A 25,512-nucleotide genomic window follows, 5' to 3' on the forward strand; every position below is an offset into this window, starting at 1 on the left:
TGCTATTTTCCTTGTTGTCACTAAGCACCCTGTGGAAATAAGGACATCACTAGCTATTTATTTCTGCTTTCACAAAACTTCTCTATACTAAAGCATTTCTATGGAAAAGCCCTCGTTGGTCTGCTTGTCATTTTTGTTGCTGAAAATCATGCCATTGTTGCTAACACCCAAAGCTCGCCGCACACCCTTTCATCCTAAGCAACATTTGCAGTTTTTCTATTTTATCAAGCCAAATTTGGCATTCTTGATAACAAAATAGTTCTGTCGATGTTGAACATCAACAAAAAAAAACAAAAAAAAAAGCAAAATGGCTCTGAATTTAAAGAAAAATCTAAACTACTAACATTTTTTTAAGTTGCAGTAGAGTATTGTACCGTGTTAGCCATCAGTGAAAGCAGGACGTTTTGAATCAAGATGCTAAAATGTATTGGCTAACTTAAAAGAAAAATAGTAACCTTTTGGCTAATAAGCCTTCTTCAGACTCTAGTCCAATATGGTGACAAGATGTTAGAACACACACAGCTATATTCAACATCAGAAGGAGGGTACCGTAACAATCTTATAGACGGTTTTGCAAAAATAAATAAATGTCATCCAGATGCCTTAATTACAACAAAACATTCAAGAAGACTTTTATACACACACACACACGCAGTATATATTTTTGTTTTTTGTTTTGATTTTGTTTTCTGGTTTTTTTCCAATCTAAAAAGAACAAGTACAAAAAAATAGTCTAATAACAGTTGCATTATTGTATTTTAGTTTTTGTACTTATTACACAGCACCACAATTTCTTTTTATTTTTGTACTTAAGATTTGCATGATCACCGTTCAGCGAAGCAGGGCAACATGTACTGGGCTGTGTGTGCTCTTGGTTCAAGCTTATTATGGTACAACGGCACTGTGCAAATCAAGTCCTGCTAGAAAATGACTGCTATAGCAGCAGAGGACAAAGTGAGAGCAAGACCCGCACACTGCTTCAAGAACAGCACTCAGCAGGTGAATACCTTTTAAAATAAGTGTAGCATTTTGAATGGACAAGGCAGGGTGCTGGAAGGAACTATGTAAATGTTTTAAGTGCATCCAAATAGCTACCATTATTCGAGGTGAGGGAAGGTGAGGAACAGGTTTTTAGGCTCACAAATGATAATAATGCACAAAGTAAGATAAAGTAATTTAAAAATAATAAAAAATTAGAATAAAAGAGAAAGGTGCATTCAAGTGATAGAGCTTTATTGAGCACAAATCGACATACTTAGCAGAGCTTAATATAGTTTCTTGAGATCATTACTTGAGGAAATCTGTTAAACACCATGAAAAATATTGTAATGTGCTCAGTTCTATGTAAGAACTGTAACCCATTTTATTTCTATTTTTATTATTTCATTATCTCCCTTGGTTCCCATTAACATATTCTTATTAGCACATCAACAGTGCACTATCAACCAATATCAAAAAAACCTTTATACTAATTACTGGGAGAAAGCACCAAAAATAATGTAAACCATTTTATATTAAAGCATAAAAGAAAAAAAAAAAGAGTAGCTCAGTCCAGGACTCCCATATATGCAAAAGGTAATTTGGGCACCTGCATGTGGTGTGTACTTTGGGCACAGTATAGACTGCAATGTTGCAGCTACAGTGGTGCCCAATGAATAGTTTGGGTGCTGGAGTGCCTATTAAATATCCAAACTCTAGTGGGGATGAGGGAGCAGTGCATGGATAGTGGGGGCAGCTAAGAAAGCGGTAAGTGTTTCAGTGATGCACAGAAATCAGCTATGTAGCCAAACTTCAGATTAGTGTTAAGTGTTACAGCAGTGCACGGAGTTCAGCTACTATGTAGCTGCCTGAAACCCATATTCAATAACTTTTAGCGTTCAGCATAGGTTTGTGTGTGGGGGTTGGGTTAGTGTTAGGTATAGGTATGGGGTAGGTTAGGAGTAGGTAGAGGGAAAGGTTAGTGTGAGAGGTAGGATAAGTAGTGCAATAGTAGTATATTGATAACATTACCAATATTCTCAAACAAGAGGATGTGTGCATCACCAAGTGAAACCTGATTTATCTGGTTGTAAACTAAGCCTAATCAGATCAATAAAGAGGCACAGCTTGAGCAAATTTGCATTTGCTCTTGCATGCCAGAATATACAGGATCTTACAACTAACTATACTGCAAAAGTTTGCCCTGCAGGGGTTAGTCTGCGCAACATTCAGCACATTAACAGGGGCTCCGCGGGTAGGTCTCTCATGCCCTCATGAAACAGGGAGCCACATCAACAGAGCCCCAAGCCCCCTCACTGCTCAGAAGCACTGCAGCTGCACCCCGGGGTGGGAAGCTGAGAAATACAGACCCCCCCCCCCCTAAGCATGGCTACCGACAGGGAGAGCCCTCCCAAATGATAGGTAACGCATTGCATCCATCTGTATGTAAAAAATCTGCAAAATTAGCCCACGTTTTCACCACTGAGAAAGGGGAGCAATGCAGGGGCCATCCCAAGCCTATTAATTCTCAGGGGTAGCTCCCACACATCGCACCCCGGGGGGGGGGGGGCAGATGCATACAGCTCACCCAAAGGCTGCCATTACCCAGAGAGAGCCATCCACCACCAACCTCCAAAGAAAAGAATGCAGTAATGCCAGGGGCATACCTAGAAATCCCCAGGCCCCCCTGCAAAAAAAACAATCTGCCCCCCCTCCTAGGGCCCGCTCAGGGACTTTTGGGGGGCAGGAGGGGTGGCATGCATAAGAGGGGAGTGTGGTAGATCGGTGGGGAGGGGGGAAATCCCCCCCCCTCACCTCGGGCTCTCCTCTCAGCACTCCCCCTCCTGCAATCATTGGTGGTGTTCGTGGCAGCAGGCTGAATACATTACCTCCTTCTCACTGGAGGACTTCCGTTCTCTACGTGCAAACTTCCTGTTTACACAGGAAGTTGCGTGAAGCACTTAGAGAATGGAAGTCCTCCAGCGAGAAGGAGGTAATGAGTCATCTCGCCGCCACCGCCGCTGCTGCCACGAACACCACCAATGATTGCAGAAGGGGGAGCGCTGAGAGGAGAGCCCGAGGTGAGGGAGGGGGGGGGATTTCCCCCCTCCCCACCGAACTGCCACACTCTCCTCTTATTCTGCGACCCCTCCTGCCCCCCAAAAGTCCCTGAGCAGGCCCTAGGGGGCCCCTCCGCGACAGTAGGGGTCGCATCCCCTATTGTTACGCCAGTGAGCAATGCCCATAAACAAGAGGATGTGTGCATCACCAAGGAAAACCTGATTTATCTGGCTGCAAACGTAGCCTAATCTGCTCAACAAAGAGGCACAGCTTGTGCAAATTTGCATTTGCTCTCGCATGCCAGAATGTGCAGGGTCTTACAATATATCAGGTTTCACTTCTTACAATATATCAGGTTTCACTTGGTGATGCACACATCCTCTTGTTTGTGGGCATTACCAATATTCTACTAGCAGCTTCTTCCGACACGATTTCCAGGTGCCTTTTTTCTATGCTGCAGTGAGTATTACTAACAGCTTTTTGCTTGAAACAAATTATTTGCTGAATGTTTAAACTTTATCAGCTGCTTGCTTACTTCGCTTACAGCTTGAACGGCTTGAACTTTAACAGCTGCTTACTCATTGGCCCGGAGGCCCATATCCACAGCGTCATCACACTGAGGAAGCTCACGTATTTTGTGGGCGTAATACATATGTGGGCGTGGTTTGTTGGGCTTGGCGCATAGGGGCCGTCCTGGAGGCAGGTACCATTCAGCTGTGGGACGCCGCAGCGCTGCTTAGCTCATCCACAACAATCTATCTGGAGAGGTAACCTTAATTGTCGCTGTACAGCGGTATTGTGGTGGACTTGCCATTACTTAAGTTTCCTATAGATTCCAGGGAGTGGACTGATTGCCTATGGAGTAAGTGAAAATTGAGTATTTTACAGTGTATGTTTGCAGTGCTTTAGAGCAGAAGTCTTACATAATACTGCTGCCCATATGGTCCACACTGCATATGGAACCTCATGAACTAACTCAGCCCTTATGATCCATTGTTTTCTTTCCCAAGCTCATCCATCCATCATGTGCAACTTATATGATCGGCAGATCTGGACAGCATTGCATGTATACGTGCGGTATGAGTGAGTGTGTGGTTGGCCTAGCGTAGTTTTATGGTGTGTTTGGTGTTGGAGAGATTCAATTTTTAGAGTACCACATGTTTTTGACCTATAAACTTTTTCTATTTTTATAGTTCTTGAGTGGCGGTCTGGCCTCTTTTTCATATTCTGTCTTGTATTGCAGACCTGGCTTCCCCAACTTCTCATGAAGTGGGTGAATTAATTCACGTATTGACCTGTGCAATAGAATCTTTTTTCTGCTTAATTGTGTTGGATTTGCCTTACTCATATCATATGCTGAACTATGTGTGGCTCATCTATGGATCCATGTTTGTCATAATACTGTATTTCAATTTGAATGAACATTTAGAGCAGAGAGGAAGTTGTGAGTTTATGTCCACTTTAACTACTCATGCAGGAATGAGAAGTTAAACTGGGCTGTCTGAACTGAAATGTGATGTAACACAGTGTTCAGTTTCAGAAATGAATGCAACCTGGGCATACCAACAGTTTTGAAAATTCAGAGATGGCTGTAGATTGAATACATTGCTAAAACATTTTCAACCCAGATAGATGAGACAAGAAGTAAGGAGGTAAAGAGACAGATACACAGAAACTGGGGACTATATGATGAATGATGTGAACCAGCTCCACAATTTTGTTTTGTTCCTGACTTTAGAAGTGTGATGTCAGGACTAAATTGTTTGTAATAACACGGCACAAGGACAAAGTTCTGTAAGGAAAAAAAAAGCATCCTAGAAAAGAGTGCACAATCACATAAAATCCATAGCTATCCCAGCTCACTCGTTTCATGCGTCAAAGCCCAAACTAGCCAATAGGAACCCAGGATTGATAAATGAGAGACACTGTGTAATGTTGAGCCAAATGTTTGAGCCAAATTCCTTTTTATTTATGCTATTTAGGACGGGTAAAACAGCTTTATCTGAGCACCCAGAATGGACAGTTTCAGTAATTATTCCCACTAGCTTCCACAGGAATTCCACAGGTGAATTTGATGGTCACGTAGGATGAGTGTTCCTTCAGCACCAAATTCTGCTGTGAGGAGAACAGAAACTGTGAGAAGACAATGATCAGCTGAGCAACTGGTGGAGGTTGGGGTGAATGGAATAAGACCTTTACCACAGAAAGTAAGAGCTGATTGTTTAGTGTGTTTTTAAGATATGACATGGTATGACAGATTGCTCATTGACAGATATCTCAACACCATTTTTTTTTTCATAAAATAAGAAGCATGCCCATAACATAGTTACTGCAGACACATTCTACTTTAATGGTGTAAGTGTGAGGTGTATTATTATTATTATTATTATTATTATTATTATTATTATTATTAATAATATTAATAATAATATAATAATAATAATAATAATAATAATAATAATAATAATAATAATAATAATAATAATAATAGTAACTATTATGGTATCTCACCATTTTGTGTCTTGGAATTATTATTATTAGTATTATTGTTATTATTATTATTATTATTATTATTATTATTATTAAATAAAAGCAAGTAATTGTATTATGGTATCTCATCCGTTTGTGTCTTGGAATTTGTTATACATTGAATTCATCATGCTACTTTTATCACTGTTATTACCAGTTCTGTATTTTGTATCAATTCTGTATTTTGTATATTGGTGTACACCTTTGTCTGTATTGGTATGTACCTCATGTTTGTTTCTTACTTTGTACAGCACTACAGAGTATGTTGGTGTTTTATCAATTATTATTAATAATAATAATAATAATAATAATAATGGTAAAAATAATCGGAATAATTTAAAAGAATCACAACATCTTGTGCAAAGTTTGAAATACACACACCTTCATACATATTTAGTTATAAAGTCCACTCATTCATTTATTAAACAGACTTCTAATAGTTCTCAGTTTGTGCTGATTTCTTTCTGTGTCCTTGTCAAGGGATTTTAGCTGTCAAGTGACCTTTTGAAGTAATTACTTCTCGGGAGGTAGTGAAATGCAATCACAAAATGTAGGTTCTCTACATCACTGCATTACTTTGATTAATGTATTTAATATAATTTTACTTGTTGCCTTTTTTTCTCCTCTGGAATTGTGAGTGTAATAAACTTAGCGGCAGAAAAATGAATAGGAAATTTACAGAAAGAATTTCTATAGCTAAAACAAGTTTTTGAGGTGGAACTCATATAAAGTTTGTGAAATACAGAGGTATTTGGCAGGCCGGTAGCCAATTACTGATGTAGACGATGCATGTGGATGTATAATTTCAGACTGTAAGGAGGCTCCCTCCTTACCTATTTACCTAAGAGGGGAATACTGTTTGGCAACATCATATTAAGTCCAGATTAGATACAGGGCCGGTTCTCTCATGAAGCAAGGTGAAACATTTGCATCAGGCGCAGAGATTACAGGGACAGCATTTTTGTACTGTGTGTACCCTCCTGAGGAGGAATGGAGTGGCTGAGGGTGACCAGTTTGTTTGTCCCAGACTCCCAGCCAGCCAGTGTGCTATTGTGTTGAGCTGCAGCATGTCATGTGAGAACATTAAATGAAGCAGAGTAAATTGTCAGGTGCTGTGCGATCATTCCAAATTGGCACGTGGAGTCGCATCCTCACAAGTTTGCCTCAGGCAGAAAAAAAGTCGAGAACCAGCCCTGATTAGATAGCACTATAAGTTACCCCAGTACTATAACAGTCCTTCTTTTAGGCCCAATTTGCATTTGGGACTTTCACCAAAGCACAGGAACTTGCCACCTAGTGTGGCCATAATAAATAAGGCCCACAGAGCATCTTGAATTTCATAGATTGCATGAGCACGAAAGCATGATGTGAGACCTTTCCATTCTTTAAATATGGTTACCTGGCTTTTAGTTTCTGCCCGACTGATTTTATTGTATGCAGTACAGTGATGCGCCAAAATGACGATATTCTTTTCACATTAATTTTTGCAAAAATAATTTTAAATTTGACTATTGAGCGAAAATGCCATCGAAAATCATTTTGTAATACATTTGGGATTTTTCTAAAATTTTTTAAACATTTTGAAACTAAAAATAAAGGATTTCATGCATTTCACAAATTTTTGCAGAAAAATACTTTTTGGCATTTTCAGTGAATTTTTGCTAATTCATTTCCTTTCACCATTTTGTGAAACTACAATGTATTTACACAAATATTTTTTTTTTCAATGTGAAAATCACTTTGGTGAAAATTTGCAAGCATTGCTGGTTGATTTCTTTAGTTAAGTGAACGTGGAAAGCACTACATTTAGGCTGGTTTCACAGTGGGACGTTACAGGCGCACGTTAGAGCAGCCTGTAACGCACCCCACCGCACAGCAATGAAAAATCAATGGGCTGTTCACAGTGCCCACGTTGCATTACATTGTAACGCAGCACTTCCTGATAACGTACTGCATGCAGTACTTTACACACGGCAAAGCCGCGTTAGACTGTTTGCACATGCTCAGTACGGGTGCGTTTTTTTTATTTTTGGGGCGGAGAGGATGCGGGGAGAGGCCGCTACGTAGCCAGGCACATGGCTACTTAATATTCACTGCACTTGCAGTGTTTTCTTCTTGGAGCGGCCGCTGATTGGCTGGCGGGACCACGTGATGCGGAGAGCTCCGCTCACGTGGTCTCCGCAGTGCCTCCGACAGAGCAGGCGCACCAAGAGCTGCTTGTAACGCGGCTCTTGGTAGCGTCCTGCTCCAACACCACCAGGCGTTGCGTTAGGGGCACGTTATGCGACCTTAATGTCCCCTAAAACGCAACGTCCTGGTGTGAAACCAGCCTTAGAGTGCAAAGTATATTAATCAACAAGGATTTGTTTCAGAACACTTAGATAAAAGCAGTATAGATACTGATGGACTGTTATACAGTATGCTTAAGTATATTTTTACCCTGGCAATTTTTTTTTCCAACACACCCTTAATAAGAAGGAAACCAAGTGCTTAAACTTGCCTTCATGGCCAGTTATTTTTGGCTCTTATAGATTCAAGTGTGCTAATGTCCAGCGTGATTACAGGCAGCAAACAAAACACTAATACATTTTGTTAAATGCTACTATATCAGCATTTTAAGAGTATACTTATTTTAGAAATAAACTTTAAAAGGAATCAGGAGTGAAAATAAACTCATGATATAATGAATTGTATGTGTAGCACAGCTAAGAAATAGAACATTAGTAGCAAAGATATGAGTCTCATATTGTTTCCAGTACAGGAAGAGTTAAGAAACTTCACTTGCTATCAATGCAAAAGAGCCTCTCTGAGCTCTCTGACCAAACTTGGTCGGCTACAGCGCTATTTTATGAAGCACTTATGCTTCAAAGAAACAGTGAAAAACAACTTCAGATAAGATTTTACTGCAGGAAAGTTCAAAGGGTTATTAGCTCTGCTCTGTTTCATAGTTTAAAATACAGAGTGTGGTTTGTAAACTGCAAATATTAAGGAATGATGCAATGTTATATAAAAAAACAACAACTATGTAACTTAAAATAAAAATAGGAGACTCTTTTCTTTGCTACTAATGTTCTATTTCTTAGCTGTAATGTAACTGCACATACACTTCATTATACACTTCATTCTACGTTTTTTTCGCTTCAGTGTCACTTTAACATGATTTAAAGTGGATCCGAGATCAACTTTTACTCATTGCATAATTGTGTTCCTATTGTTTATAGGGCATTCCTCAAGCCAAATACTTTTTTGTTTTTGTTTTAATACTCTAATTCCCTATAAACTAAACAAGCCCCACCCACAGTTTTTCAGAGAGCCTTGGCAGTAGCAAGGGCTCATGGGAGCTCAGTCTGGGCAGGAGGAGGGGCAGGTATTACTAGCCAGAGATTTCAGAGGCAGATGGGAGGAGGGAGGAGGAGAGGGGATTAGGTTTTTTCAGACTGAGTGCTGATGGTGCAGATAAGCTTGCCTGTGTGTAATGTTTATAAACATGGCTGCTGTCATTGTATCACAGGAAGAAATAATCATATTCTATTTGAGCTGTTTGCAGCTAGATTTGCTGTGTAAACTATCTAAACTTTACATAAGATATATAGACAAGTTACTTTTTATAGTTAGTTTTTCATCTCGGATCCGCTTTAAAATCTATGTCATGTGGTTCTTGGCTGTTGATTCTCTATCAATTAAGAGTCAGTTGTATGGACAGTTATCCAAACTAAGCAGCATTGATTTATTAAAGGACCTCTATCGATTAAACCATTTTGTAAAAATGCTGTAAGTTATGGCACACATTAGGACAAGCACTAGGAGCAGTTTCTTTCCTCACACAGCTCTGACTCTGTGCTGTAAAATCATCCCAACATATCCAGATAAACAAATGTGTCGATTCTGCAGGGCAGTCCATGTTCCTGCACAGGGGGAGTTGCGGGAGTTGCTATCAACTCCTCAGTGTATATTATACTAATCACCCAGCTGAAAGAAGCTTATTCATGTGGTGATAGATAGATTTGCAGCAGATTCGACCATCAGATAGATTTCTGTCAGATGCCTGTCAAGTCGAATCTGACAGGAATCTATCTGATGTGTGCCACACACTAGGAAAGGATCTCAGAATGAAATCTATTGGAAATCTATCTAAATGCATTATTGGACCATTAGATCCAATGCAACTCTATGGGCCATTGATCTGCTGCCAGCAGCAGATCGACCTAGATTTTCCATCCTGTCAGATAGATCAAATCAATTGAAATTGGCTGCAAATCGATCGATAGATTTGATAGAATCGATTTTCGATTGATCAATTCTATAGAAACGATTGATCGATGGCTGAAATTGAACAGTGTATGGGCCGCTTTATTGTCTTCACTTATCTGACTGTTCAGAAAGGCATAAGCAGTATATCTTTATCAAGGTTTCCCCTCTTCCAGCATGGAGCAGTCAGAGCTGTTACAGTCAGAAGTGACACATCATACAGTCAATCAGGAGTGGTGTTTGCATGTCTCCCTGACTGAAATCTCCGGTACTGCTTCAGCTTTCCTCCTCTTTGTGAGCTGTGCTAGGAGTGAATGATGATTTTAAAGCAGACAGGGAGAACTGGGGTAATAAATACAGTGCCCGGGGGCGTGACTGGAAGTCATGTAGAGCGGACGTGTTGGTGCTGAGCTCCCGCCAAGGCATCCTGAGATATCCGTATTTTTATAATAATACCGCTGAATTCCCCCACGAAACAGGGCGGAATAGACTTGTGAGCTTATCCGGAGCAGATGGATACCAGAACCACCAAAAGAAAGCCGGGGACAAGGCTGCCGAAGCTGCTGCGAAGCTCCGTCAGTACAAGCGCGGCGGCCATGATGACGACAATACTGAAGAGGAGACGCCGACATCCGGCCCCACTTTATCACAAATTATGGATGCTATCACTGCCTGTCAGGGTAGTCTATCCACCATATCTACTACATTGGAAGAAGTTAAGTCCGACGTCTCCCTCCTTCGTCAAGACCTACAGAACCTACACACAAGAGTCGGAGAATCAGAGACTCGTATTAGTGCCCTGGAAGATGGCCTTCCTGAAAGAGCTGAGGGCACAAAGGCAGAGGACTTTACAGAAAAGTTACTTATAGACCTATTTGGTCGTGAGTATTTCTCTTCTGCATTTAGTGTAGAATGCGCTCATAGAATCCCGACACAATTGCCTAAGCCAGGGGCTCCTGCTCGTACCTTTATGTTTAAACTACTCAACTATAGAGACATAGACACTGTCCTTCGTGCAGCCCGAGAAATGGGAGAAATTTCTTATGAGAACTGCAATCTCTCCTTTTATCCAGACTTCTTGATTGAAGTTCAGAAACACCGCGCCCAATTTGCTTCAGTGAAACGTGCTCTTCGAGACTCTGAGTTAACCTACGCCATGATCTACCCCGCTAAACTGCATGTAATAGCTGACGGGCAGACTCTGTTTTTCACTACTACAAAGGAAGTTCGCAACTGGCTGGATGCTAGGCCCAAGACCGTGGATATCTCCTCTCAATTGGCGGATTGAAGATTATATGATATTACATAGCTAGCTCTAAACTTTACCTTGGAAATACCATTTTATCTTTTTACTGGCTATATGCTTTCAGCATGGCTTCTGTTCAAATAAGATGCTCATGGCATGATTAGTTCTCTTTATAAAATATTTTGCATGTATTTCAGGTCCTCTATATTGTCTATATATGCTGTCCGCCGGAGAAACATCTCTGACATTATAGGACTCTTCACTTATGGAGCTGTGCTATATAATGTATTTTTCTGCATTTCTTTTTTATCAACAGTTCTACTAATGCAATTGTTATATGCACTTTTATAGGTTCTACAAAGATTTGGTTATATATATCTTCGATAACTTTCCCCTTATGTTCCAGGAAAGGTGCTTTCTCTGTTTCCTTTCTTTAGGGCTCTTACACAGTAAGACGTGTTTGATGCGACGTTAAGGTCACATAACGTGCCCCTAATGCAACGCATTGAAAGACTATAACTTGGACGTTATTTAGCCCTGCGTTTGGTGCGCCGTTTTTGTCGCGCAGTGATAGAACAAAAACGGCGCATGCGTTAAGAAAAAACATTACTGAGCATGTGCAAACAGTCTAACACAGTTAAAAACATGTATAACGCATAGCATGCAGCACTTTCAATTAACGTGCAGAGTTAGACACCAACGCAATGTCTGCACTGTGAACAGCCCATTGATTTTTCATTGCTGTAAGTTATTGTGCGTTACATGTTGTTGTAACGTGCGACTTTAACTTTGCACTGTGAAAGAGCCCTTAAGCAGTGGACTTAGTCCACATTACATAATATGGACTAAGGCCACTGCTTAAAGAGGAACTCAAGTGAAAATTATGTAGTAAAAAAAGTGCTTCATTTTTTACAATAATTATGTGTAAATGATTTAGTCAGTATTTGCTCATTGTAAAATCTTTCCTCTCCCTGATTCACATTCTGACATGTATTACATGGTGACATTTTTACTGTGGGCAGGTGATGTAGCTGCTCCTAGCTGTTTTGGCTGTTAGAGACAGCTGTAAACAGCTAATTCCTGTCTGTGAACATTGTTACATTGCGGCAGTTTGCCCAGAGTACCGCGGTACTTAGAGCTTCTTGTGGGAGGGGTTTCAGCACAAAATCAGTCATACAGCACCCCCTGATGGTCTGTTTGTGAAAAGCATTATATTTCTCATGTAAAAGGGGGTATCAGCTACTGAATGGGATAAAGTTCAATTCTAGGTTGGAGTTTCTCTTTAAGGGCTCTATTATATTATATCCTGCAATATGACGTCCTGATGAGGGATTTAGACTTTTTTTTATTTTTATTTGGAAGTTTAATTTAATTTTAATGAGTTTTGGTATTTGCCTCTGGCAGGAAGATTTCAGGTGAAACATTTCTTCTGTAAACTACCACTTTTATTTTAGGTCATGTGATATGTTTAGTCTATTGTGTGTGTAGATCTTTTTTTTTCTCCCCGCTTTGGGCTGTTCGATTACATCCCCCCCCCCCTCCTCTCTGTGAGTTATTTCCACTGAGGGTTCCTGGGCAAGTGGTTAGGAGGTTATTAAAGTTTGATTAGCCCAGAGGGTTATTTTATTAGGATTAATAGTTGGTTATTATGTTCTCTCGTTTGTCCGGGATGATGTGTTTTGTGTGGTCCTGTTGCTCTTCTCCCCCTCCGTCCACCAGTATATATATACATTATATATTTTTGATGTCTTCTGAATTTAAAATCATCACGCATAGTGTTCGAGGTCTTAATGATCCTATTAAACGACGTAGGCCTTCCATCACTATGCTCAGGAGCATGCTTCTTTATTATTTCTACAAGAAACACACCTAGTTCACAATAGAATTCCTTCCTACTTTGATAGAAGGTATTGCAGGGGATATTTTTCTACTTTTAGCAGAAAAGCTAGAGGGGTTGCAATTTTTTTTTGCTAATCACCTTTCATTTGCTTTGTTAGATTCTTACAAAGACCCAGAGGGTAGGATTTTGATCCTTAAAGGCACACTGGACAGTAAACTTATTACATTAATTAATTGTTATGCCCCGAATGCTTCACAGATTTCCTTAAGAAACTTGCCCCATTAATCGAAAAATTTAACTCCCCTCATGTGATTATAGCAGGTGATTTTAACTCAGTGGCTAATCCTGTTTTGGACCGTTCTACTCTGTCTCCTTTCGCACACAGTTTCCCTAGGAGGCTGTCTGGTGTTTTGTCCAAGGCACAGGTGATTGATATATGGCAAGCTCACAATATCGGCTGTCGCCAATACACCTTTTTCTCACATCCACATCTGTCATATGCCCGCCTCGATTACATTTTTCTTTCTCCTGTGGTCGCTTCCAATTCAATAGCATCTGATATTATCACCTGTGCATGGTCGGATCAACACATGGGGCCATATGCAATTCACTTTTTCACCTGTGTTTTCTCCTAGGTGATATTTTTAAATTTGTCAATAAAAGGCCTTTTAAGCCACCAGCAAGCAAGAAAATACTCAGAATAATTTTGATAATACTTTTGCTCTTACTTCTCAGTACTTTTTCAGTTGAAAAGTGCTGGAAAATTATTTAAAATAGAAGATGAAAAATTATCTCCTAGGAGAAAACATAGGAGAAAACTGGAATTGCACATGGGCCATGGTCTCCTCTACACTTAAAGAGAATCTGTATTGTTAAAATCGCACATAAGTAAACATACCAGTGCGTTAGGGGACATCTCCTATTACCCTCTGTCACAATTTCACCGCTCCCCGCCGCATTAAAAGTGGTTAAAAACAGTTTTAAAAAGTTTGTTTATAAACAAACAAAATGGCCACCAAAACAGGAAGTAGGTTGATGTACAGTATGTCCACACATAGAAAATACATTCATACACAAGCAGGCTGTATACACCCTTCCTTTTGAATCTCAAGAGATCATTGTGTGTTTCGTTCCCCCTGCAGTTCTCATGCACTGAAGTTTCAGGCTGCTCGTTTCTTCCTTGCAAACAGCTTTGCCCTTGTCTAATTCCTCAATATGTGAAAGCCCAGCCAGCTCAGAGGACGATTTATCCAGCTTGTAAAAGATAAGAGAGAAGCTGCCCTAATCTAAATAATACACAGGCAGTGTGCATAGAGGAGCCAGGAAGGGGGAGTTCATAGCAGAACCACAACACTGAAGAACTTGGCAGCCTTCCAGACACAGGCCGACAAGTCTGACAGGGGAAAGATACATTGATTTATTACAGAGACTGTGATAGCAGAAAGTGCTGCAGTAAGCCAGAACACATTAGAATAGCTTTTGGAACTTGTAGGATGATAAAAAACAAGATGCAATTTTTGTTATGGAGTCTCTTTAAAGGTTTTGGCCTACCTTTTCACCTTAAATACAGGAGATTAAATGACTCTTTGTTTGTTGATCAAGCAAGTAGAATGGAGGTGGCTTCTGCATTAGAGGATTATTTTCTTTATAATGATGAAGAAAGTACTCCTGCTTTGCGATGGGATGCTCATAAGCCAGTAATCTGAGGTATACTAATTAAAAAGGCGATTCAGGCTAAAAAATTAAAATCAGCTAAAATTCTGGCATTGTCTAGGGAGATAGACGGTCTTTATAAACAACATTTCCCTAATCCTGATCCAAATATTGCTTAGTTAATCACTTTAAAAAGAACTGAATTGGAGTCGGTACTAAATTCAGTTCATATGAAAGCCTTAAAATTTTCCAAATCAAGATTCTTATTAACTACTTGAGGACCGTGGGCTTTACCCCCCTTAAGGACCAGACACTTTTTTTCCATTCAGACCACTGCAGGTTTCACGGTTTATTGCTCGCTCATACAACCTACCACCTAAATTATTTTTGGCTCCTTTTCTTGTCACTAATAAAGCTTTCTTTTGGTGCTATTTGATTGCTGCTGTGATTTTTACTTTTTATTATATTCATCAAAAAAGACATGAATTTTGTCAAAAAAATGATTTTTTTAACTTTCTGTGCTGGCATTTTTCAAATAAAGTAAAATTTCTGTATACATGCAGCACGAAAAATGTGGACAAACATGTTTTTGATTTAAAAAAAACCCATTCAGCCTATATTTATTGGTTTGGGTAAAAGTTATAGCGTTTACAAACTATGGTGCAAAAAGTGAATTTTCCCATTTTCCAGCATCTCTGACTTTTCTGACCACCTGACATGTTTCATGAGGGGCTATAATTCCAGGATAGTATAAATACCCCCCAAATGACCCCATTTTGGAAAGAAGACATCCCAAAGTATTCACTGAGAGGCATAGTGAGTTCATAGAAGATATTATTTTTTGTCACAAGTAAGCGGAAAATGACACTTTGTGACAAAAAAAAAAAAAGTTTCCATTTCTTCTAACTTGCGACAAAAAAAAAAAAATGAAATCTGCCACGGACTCACCATGCCCCTCTCTGAATACCTTGAAGTGTCTACTTTCCAAAATGGGGTCATTTGTGGGGTGTGTTTACTGTCCTGACATTTTGGGTAGTGCTAAATTGTAAGCACCCCTGTAAAGCCTAAAGGTGCTCATTGGACTTTGGGCCCCTTATCGCAGTTAGGCTGCAAAAAAGTGCCACACATGTGGTATTGCCGTACTCAGGAGAAGTAGTATAATGTGTTTTGGGGTGTATTTTTACACATACCCATGCTAGGTGGGAGAAATATCTCGGTAGATGACAATTGTTTGTTGTTTTTTTACACACAATTGTTCATTTACAGAGATATTTCTCCCACTCAGCATGGGTATGTATAAAAATACACCCCAAAACACATTATACTACTTCTCCTGAGTACGGCGATACAACATGTGTGGCACTGTTTTGCACCCTAACTGCGCTAAGGGGCCCAAAGTCCAATAAGTACCTTTAGGATTTCTCAGGTCATTTTTGTTTCAAGACTACTCCTCACGGTTTAGGGCCCCTAAAATGCCAGGGCAGAATAGGAACCCCACTAATGATCCCATTTTAGAAAGAAGACACCCCAAGGTATTCCGTTAGGAGTATGGCAAGTTCATAGAAGATTTTATTTTTTGTCGCAAGTTAGCGGAAATTGATTTTAATTGTTTTTTTCACAAAGTGTCAATTTCCGCTAATTTGTGACAAAAAATAAAATCTTCTATGAACTCACCATACACCTAACGAAATACCTTTGGGTGTCTTCTTTCTAGAATGGGGTTATTTGTGGGGTTCCTATACTGCCCTGGCATTTTAGGGGCCCTAAACCGTGAGGAGTAGTCTTGAAACCAAATGTGGCAAAATGACCTGTGAAATCCTAAAGATACTCATTGGACTTTGGGCCCCTTAGTGCACTTGGGGTGTAAAAAAGTGCCACACATGTGGTACCGCCGTACTCAAGAGAAGTAGTATAATGTGTTTTGGGGTGTATTTTTACACATACCCATACTGGGTGGGAGAAATATCTCTATAAATGACAATTGTTTGATTTTTTTTTACACACAATTGTCCATTTACAGAGAGATTTCTCCCACCCAGCATGGGTATGTGTAAAAATACACCCCAAAACACATTATACTACTTTTCCTGAGTACGGCGGTACCACATGTGTGACACTTTTTTGCAGCCTAGGTGCGCTAAGGGGCCCAACGTCCTATTCCCAGGTCATTTTGAGGCATTTGTTTTCTAGACTACTCCTACTCCTAGACTGCTCCTCACGGTTTAGGGCCCCTAAAATGCCAGGGCAGTATAGGAACCCCACAAGTGACCCCATTTTAGAAAGAAGACACCCCAAGGCATTCCGTTAGGTGTATGACGAGTTCATAGAAGATTTTATTTTTTGTCACAAGTTGGTGTAAAATGACACTTTGTGAAAAAAAAACAATAAAAATCAATTTCCGCTAACTTTTGACAAAAAATAAAATCTTCTATGAACTTGTCATACACCTAAACCAAATGTCTCAAAATGACTGTTCAGGGGTATAAGCATCTGCAAATTTTGATGACAGGTGGTCTATGAGGGGGCGAATTTTGTGGAACCGGTCATAAGCAAGGTGGCCTTTTAGATGACAGGTTGTATTGGGCCTGATCTGATGGATAGGAGTGCTAGGGGGGTGACAGGAGGTGATTGATGGGTGTCTCAGGGGGTGGTTAGAGGGGAAAATAGATGCAATCAATGCACTGGGGAGGTGATCGGAAGGGGGTCTGAGGGGGATCTGAGGGTTTGGCCGAGTTATCAGGAGCCCACACGGGGCAAATTAGGGCCTGATCTGATGGGTAGGTGTGCTAGGGGGTGACAGAAGGTGATTGATGGGTGTCTCAAGGTGTGATTAGAGGGGGGAATAGATGCAAGCAATGCACTGGCGAGGTGATCAGGGCTGGGGTCTGAGGGCGTTCTGAGGGTGTGGGCGGGCGATTGAGTGCCCTAGGGGCAGATAGGGGTCTAATCTGATAGATAGCAGTGACAGGGGGTGATTGATGGGTAATTAGTGGGTGTTTAGGGTAGAGAACAGATGTAAACACTGCACTTGGGAGGTGATCTGACGTCGGATCTGCGGGCGATCTATTGGTGTGGGTGGGTGATCAGATTGCCCACAAGGGGCAGGTTAGGGGCTGATTGATGGGTGGCAGTGACAGGGGGTGATTGATGGGTGGCAGTGACAGGGGGTGATTGATGGGTGATTGACAGGTGATTGACAGGTGATCAGTGGGTTATTACAGGGAATAACAGATGTAAATATTGCACTGGCGAATTGATAAGGGGGGGTCTGAGGGCAATCTGAGCGTGTGGGCGGGTGATTGGGTGCCGGCAAGGGGCAGATTAGGGTCTAATCTGATGGGTAACAGTGACAGGTGGTGATAGGGGGTGATTGATGGGTGATTGATGGGTAATTAGTGGGTGTTTAGGGTAGAGAACAGATGTAAACACTGCACTTGGGAGGTGATCTGACATCGGAACTGCGGGCTATCTATTGGTGTGGGTGGGTGATCAGATTGCCCGCAAGGGGCAGGTTAGGGGCTGATTGATGGGTGGCAGTGACAGGCGGTGATTGATGGGTGATTGATAGGTGATTGACAGGTGATTGACAGGTGATCAGGGGGATAAATGCATACAGTACACAGGGGGGGTGTCTGGGGGGGGGGGGGGTCTGGGGAGAATCTGAGGGGTGGGGGGTGATCAGGAGGGAGCAGGGGGCAGTTTAGGGAATAAAAAAAATAGCGTTGACAGATAGTGACAGGGAGTGATTGATGGGTGATTAGGGGGGTGATTGGGTGCAAACAGTGGTCTGGGGGGTGGGCAGGGGGGGGGTCTGAGGGGTGCTGTGGGCGATCAGGGGGAAGGGGGGGGGGGAATCAGTGTGCTTGGGTGCAGACTAGGGTGGCTGCAGCCTGCCCTGGTGGTCCCTCGGACACTGGGACCACCAGGGCAGGAGGCAGCCTGTATAATACACTTTGTATACATTACAAAGTGTATATTACACTTTGTATGCGGCGATCCGGGTGCTAGTAACCCGCCGGCGCTTCCGAACGGCCGGTGGGTTACAGCGCGAGGTGGGCGGAGCCAGTCCCCGGCGGCTGATCGCGTCACGAATGACGCGATCACGCCGCCCATGCCCCTGCAAGGACCGCCGCCTCTGGGCATGAACTGGTCCTTGCGGCATCCACTTTCCGACCGCCCCTGTGCAGTGGGCGGTCATTAAGTGGTTAAGGGGCAATAATCCCTCTACTCAGTTTGCACGTAAACTTACTGGATATTACAAACCACCTCATACATATAAACTTAAAAATAACAAAGGCTCTATGGAATCTTTACCGTCCAGTGTGGTAAAAATATTTGAGGATTATTATGCTAAGCTACTGGGCAAAGCCCCTGCATTGGACTCGGTTGCACTAGGATCTTGGCCAACCTAATTAAATCTTCTTTCACTAACTAGTGACCATCTAGAGATGCTGAATGCCCCTATTACTTTATCTGAGGTTCAAGCTACGATAAAATCTCTTAGATCCTCTACTGCCTCCTGCCCAGACGGGTTTACCCCGCAATATTCTAAAAAAATGTGCTGATCTCCTTTCCATTCCATTAACTGCTTTGTTTAATAATATTCTTAAAGGGGGGAAGTTTCCTTCTGAAATGCTTGAAGCCTCTCTTACTCTTCTACCTAAACCTGGAGCTGATCATTTAACCCCGTCAGGTTTTCGACCAATTTCTATACTCAATAATGATATTAAAATATTTGCTAAGATCCTAGCCTTGTGACTAGGTTCCATTGTGGGGCACCTAGTTGGGAATAATCAAACAGGCTTTATTCCTGGGAGGCAGGGCTCTGACAATGCTAGATTAGCAGTCAATATAATCCAAGATGCTGAATTAAAAAACAATAGACTTCTGATGCTAGGATTAAATATTAGCAAAGTATTTGACTCGGTAGGTTGGCAAAATTTATCTAAAGCATTGCAAAATTTTGACTTCACAGGTCCCTTTCTTGCAGGTGCATCCTCTAGTAGCATACCCCTTAAACGCGGTACAAGACAGGATTGCACATTGTCGCCCTTGCTTTTTGCTCTAGCTCTTGAGCCACTTGCAGCGGCAATAAGGCAACATCCAGATCCAGGATATGGGCCAAATAATTGCAAGATAGTCCTCTATGCGATAATGCCCTACTATTTTTAACCCGGCTGGTCACCATCCTCCCAAATGTATGTTGTCTGCTTAATTTATTTGCCTCTTTTTCAGGTCTCCATGTTAATACCTCTAAATCCACTGCAATGCCAATCAATCTCCTTCCACATACAATTAAATTACTGGAGGCTCACTTTGATTTCAAGTGGAGCAAGAGCACTTTTAAATATTTGGGCGTGCTTCTTACACCGCAATACCGTGATCTTTTTGCAGCTAATTACCCTCCCCCTTTTCTCTCATTAAATAATATGCTCAAAAGTTGGTCACAATATAAGGTTTCATGGTTGGGACGCTGTTTAGCCTGGAAAATGATTTTGTTACCTAAATTGCTCTATTTATTTTGCATGTTACCTCTTACCCTACCTAAGAAAGTAATTCTCCCCATGCTATCTCAAATTAATAAATATATTTGGAACTCTAAACCAGCTAGAGTTAGAGCCCAAGTTCGCTATAGACATCCACTTCAGGGCGGTGTTGGTCTCCCCAATCTTTGGTACTATTACCTTGCTTCTAAGCTAAACCAAATTCTAGATTGGAGTCCTTCTACTTCTCCCCCCTCTCTGGTGGAGTTTTGAGGCAGAGACAATTCAACCATATTTTCTCTCTCATCTTATTATGGTGGTGACTAGCCGGGATATATTCTCTCTTACTTAACTCAATAAGATTGTTGCCTCCCTAGCTAAATTATGGGTAGACGTTGCTCCCAAATTTAATTTGATGAAGTCCCCTTCCTCAAAATTGTCCTTTTTGGTTACCCAAAGGTTTGCCCCTGCCTTTAAACATTCTATGCAGTTCTCTTGGTGGATAGATAAAGGTTTAATTACTGCCTCACGCTTCTGGATTGGTGATATTTTTGTCCCCTTCCAACATTTACGCTTCAGTATGGACGCTCCTTTAAAGGAGGCTTATAGTTACTGCCAAATTAAACATTATTATAAATCCCAGTTTTTATCTCCACCTTCTCGTGAACTTTCTACCTTTGAGAACTTATACTTTGGATCATCCAGACAGAAAGGAGTCATTTCCATTCTATATGCTTTGCTTAATGGTAGGACGGAGGAGGAAATATTGACATATATGAGAGCCTGGGAACAGGATTTAGGACATCAACTATCTCGTTCTCAATGGTCTTCTAGTTGGGAAACAGTTGCAAAGATAGTCAAATCCAACATTTTTAAAGATACCCCTGTGGAATTATTATTTAGGTGGTATCTTACCCCTGCTAGGTTACACATTTTTTTTATCCAAATGTTTCCTCTAGTTGTTTCAGGGGATGTGGAGGGCTAGGGACTCTTTTTCATGTTTTCTGGGACTGTCCAATTGCAACCCAATTTTGATCTACCCTACAATCCTTATTTTTCGATGTCTACAAAGACTCAATCTCCTTGAGTCCCTCCCAGGCTCTCCTATATGTTTTAATGACTCTGTTCCAGGTCCATATCAAGTCATTTATAGATATCTATTATGTGCCGGTCAATGGTCTATTGCTTATAAATGGAAAACTTCAATGCTTGATATCGACCTGGTAAAGTACCGCTTAGATATGATCTCTTTGATGGACCGGGTATATTACTTAACCTCTTGCCGATCGCGTCACGCCGATGGGCGTGGGTGCGGCGGCAGCCCCAGGACCGCCTAACGCCGATTGGCGTAAAGTCCTGGGGCCAACTAATGCAGGAGATCGCGCACAGGCTGTGCACGCATCTCCTGCTTGGGGGCGGAGCTCCGCCCCACCTTCAGTCTCCGAGCGGCTGTTGCCGCTCGGGAGACTGTTAGACGGCGTGATCTCCGTCTATTTACATGTACAGCGCTGCGATCGGCAGCAGCGCTGTACTGGGGACAGCCGTGTGACACGGCTGTCCCCCTGGGACACTGGAGAGTGATCGGCTCTCATAGGCAGAAGCCTATGACAGCCGATCGCCATAATTGGCTGGCTGTGTTGAGGGAGGGAGGGAATAGATTTAAAGAAACATACTGTTTTTAATATAAAACAGTAACAAAAATATTTGTAAAAAAAAATAAACAATCTGGGGCCGATCAGACCCCACCAACAGTGAGCTCTGTTGGTGGGGAGAAAGGGGGAAGTATCACTTGTGTGCTGTGTTGTACGGCCCTGCAGCTTAGCCTTAAAGCTGCAGTGGCCTATTTTAATAAAAATGGCCTGGTCACTAGGGGGCTTTAGCACTGCAGTCCTCAAGAGGTTAAGTATTGAAAACCTGGATCACTTTAATGTTATAGGAGAAGCGTGGTTATTATATCAAGGACATCTCTACAATAATGAATAGCTTTTTTCTTCACTTTTCTATTACTTATGATTCTGGGGACAGAGGGGGGGGGGGGGGATTCTGGAGGTTTGCTGGATCACACATCAAATTCAATTAGAGTTTTGTTATCTTGTCATTGTTGTTTAGAAATATTATGAAGTTTCTACTGGATGTGCTAATTGTGTATGGCCTTATTCTGATCCAAGTCTGGTATTTTAATATTGATACACTTAAAGGTATTTTGTACTTGCTGAATATTCTTCAATGCCACGTTTGTAATTTTCCTTTCATACGCCTCAATAAACTTCGTCTATATAAAAATAAATACAGTGCCCCTGGCACTAGTGGTAATGTGAACCCTAATACAGAGTATTAAAAAAAAAAACTTGTTTGATAGTTGTTAAAGGGTACCTGAATTGACATATTTCATGATAAGAGAATAACTATCAGTGAGCAAAAAAAAACCAATAATGAAGATGATAGCCCTCTACCTGTTTACACAGCATATCGCCAAAAAGAAGAAAAAAAAGGGTGCTGATCAGAGCTGTGCAAAACTACTCCAGAACTGGAACAGCGTGCAATTAAATTACCCATTTACATAACCAATTGGGAACAGACTTTGGAGCTTCTCTGTGCTGCACTTCCTTGTTAAGTGAGTATTTTTGGGCCTCAGTAGGTGAATATTTTTGGATGGCTACTTTCCCTTTTGAGCCAGAATGAGGATAGGATTAAGTTCAGGGGATGTGAAACTGTATCTGGAAGGGGAATGGTGTTACTGTGCTAGGGCGGGGTTACTACTGGAACATTAACCTCCCTGGCGGTACAATAAATCTGCCAGGGGGCAGCGCAGCACTTTTTTTTTATTTTTTATTTTAAAGCATGTAGCTAGCTTAGCGATAGCTACATGCTTCCCCCCTCCCTTTGCTATCCCTCCCACCCCTCCGATCGCTGCCGGCGCTTTTACCCTGCAGGGAATCCCGTTCTGAACGGGGTTCCCTGTATGGGCTTCCCCGTCGCCATGGCGACGATCGCGATGATGTCACCGATGTCGTGACGTCCGGGGGCATTCCGATCCACCCCTCAGCGCTGCCTGGCACTGATTGGCCAGGCAGCGAAAGGGGTCTGGGGGGGCGGCGCGGCAGTGCGGATAGCGGCGAATCGGCGGGTAGCGGTGGCGATCATTATGCACACGCAGCTAGCAAAGTGCTAGCTGCGTGTAGCAAAAAAAAAAAATGTAAATCAGCCCAGCAGGGCCTGAGCGGCACCCTCAGTCCAGCACGGGGTTACCGCTAAAGAGGTTAATGGCTACAGTAATAGTTTATTTAAGTTAGGTTAGGAATAGAGTTGCCTTAGTGCTTTGGGTATGTTGGTTGGGTGGGGAAGAAGGAAGGGGGATTGCTAAACTATGCTGAGAGATTAAATATTTTAGGTTGGAAGTTTCTAGAACATGTTCACAGATCTGCCCATATGCAAGCCTCAAAAAGTAGGTTAAAATTACCATCAAAATTATTTTGAGCATGTTCTTGTTTGTTGGTGGCCCAAAAAGCATTTTATAGACAAAATGTGAAAATATAACCTAGGAAAAACTTGGCAAATCAGTATAGCATGGAGGGGAGAGGTATTTTACTTCAGGGTAGTTTTGGACTGGGTTTCTTGTGAATTGTTTCATCAAAAAATAATTTTTGCATCGAAAATGCTATTTTCAATTTTCAAAATATTTGCGAAAATACATTGTATTTTTGCAATATGGTCAAATACAACTATTTTTTCTTTCCGATGTGAAAATTTGCCAAAAAGTAAAAATCTTTCTTTTTATTATGACAATTTGTGAAAAGCATGAAAATTGTTTATTTTTTGTGCAAAATTTTGAAAACAATGCAAAAAAAATATATCACCAATTAAATACAAAATGATTTTTGATGGCATTGTTGCTCGAAAGTCTAATTTTACATCATTTTTGCAAAAAAATGTATGCAAAAAAAATATTGGCATTTTTGCTCATCCCTGGTTTTGGGTGAGGAGGGGGAAATGGAGTAATTTTTGACTTTTTTCAGAAACTGACTGTACACTTTAATGCACTCACAGCTCTGGTTTTAAGACAGCAAAGCAACAGGTAGTCTAAAAGTACAGTTAAACAATCAAATTGCCAGGTACAGCGCAAAGACATTTTTCTTGCTTTCCATTATCTTTGATAGAGACTCTAATCACCCAGGAAAATAGCAAAATACTCTTTTGTGTAGTTGTGTCAGTGTGTCAATATCTGTCTATTTTTGTTCAATGTTATTTATTTCTTCACAAGAGAAGTATAAATAGTTTGCTTTGAGAACTGACCAGCACTTTCCTTTTCAATATTTAAAGATCCTCTGGAGTCTATCCACAATTTCATTTAGACGGTATTTTGGACATGTCAGCTCATTTTGTTTGATTGCCACAACCAGCCATGACAGGCAATCAGAGAAAGCAGCTCCTGAGATGCCTTTCACACTTATCCGCAGAGATTTGGTGCTGGAAGTGGAGACGCAAATCACTCTGAGCAAGAACAGCTACACGTTTGTAAACAAAAAGAAGAAAAATAGCAGTTGTGATGGTAAATAAACATTTTAATGAAAAAGAAGAATTTCATCTTTTTGGGACATTTTCTTTGTAACTGATACATGTATGATTAATACAGTGCAGCATATACTGGAATGAAGAAGCTATAGAAAACAACATTAGCAAAATTCCTGTCTGTTACCTAACCATAGAAATTATAGCAGGAAAGTCTAAAGGGCCACTATAAGCCATTGTAAAATTAAAAATACATGTGTACACATACATATAAGATGTACATTTCTCCCAGAGTACTGTGTGCAATAAGTTACCTTTTTACTATGTCGCTGTCACTTACAGTAGGTAGTAAAAACTTGACAGATCTGACAGGTTTTGCACTACTCCATCTCCTCATTGGGGATTTTCAGTATTTCCTTTCGTCTTAACAAAATCACTCCCTGGCAAAGTTCTGTACAAAGATGTCAGACAACCTCCCTACTCGCTCTTATAATATTTTGATAGTTGAACTGGCCAACTGATAGTCAGTAAGTACTTTTTGAAATACATTTCTAAAAAATGTATTGGCAAATTCTGAAAGCCATCATGTTGATTGATGTGAATGATAAGTATTATCTAAACACTTGAAATAATAATAAAAAAAAATCCTGTGTGTGGCTGTTATTCCTGCAGGTGAGTGGATAGTCATTCAGGCAAGAGACACTTTGATCCTGTTAATTAAGGCAGCATTTTTGCTTATCCGTGTCAACTCCACATGCATTTTTCATGTTTTTCACACATTTGATTCTATGTTTTATGAGCCCCTGGTGAGTCTGATCGATGACAAAATGCTTAGGGCGGAGCCATTACGCCTGATGCAAGTGTGTTACGCACAAGGAAGGATGTACAGGAGAATACCCAGAGAGCGTGAGGGGACACCTGAAACACATGTATATTTTTGATGGCCTGAGAACATCATGTTTTTT

At 41.1% G+C, this 25,512-nt stretch overlaps 1 long non-coding RNA gene across 1 annotated transcript; it reads left to right on the forward strand.

Moving 5' to 3' along the window:
* The first annotated feature begins 5,027 nt into the window (after positions 1-5,027).
* LOC137528301 (uncharacterized) lies at positions 5,028-24,582 on the forward strand. Its single transcript, XR_011023353.1, has 3 exons — positions 5,028-5,246; positions 22,504-22,652; positions 24,359-24,582. It is a non-coding gene; the product is annotated as an uncharacterized lncRNA (long non-coding RNA).
* The last annotated feature ends 930 nt before the right edge of the window (positions 24,583-25,512 follow it).

The sequence above is a fragment of the Hyperolius riggenbachi genome, chromosome 8, assembly GCF_040937935.1.
Source record: "Hyperolius riggenbachi isolate aHypRig1 chromosome 8, aHypRig1.pri, whole genome shotgun sequence".
In the NCBI taxonomy this organism is placed as follows: domain Eukaryota; kingdom Metazoa; phylum Chordata; class Amphibia; order Anura; family Hyperoliidae; genus Hyperolius; species Hyperolius riggenbachi.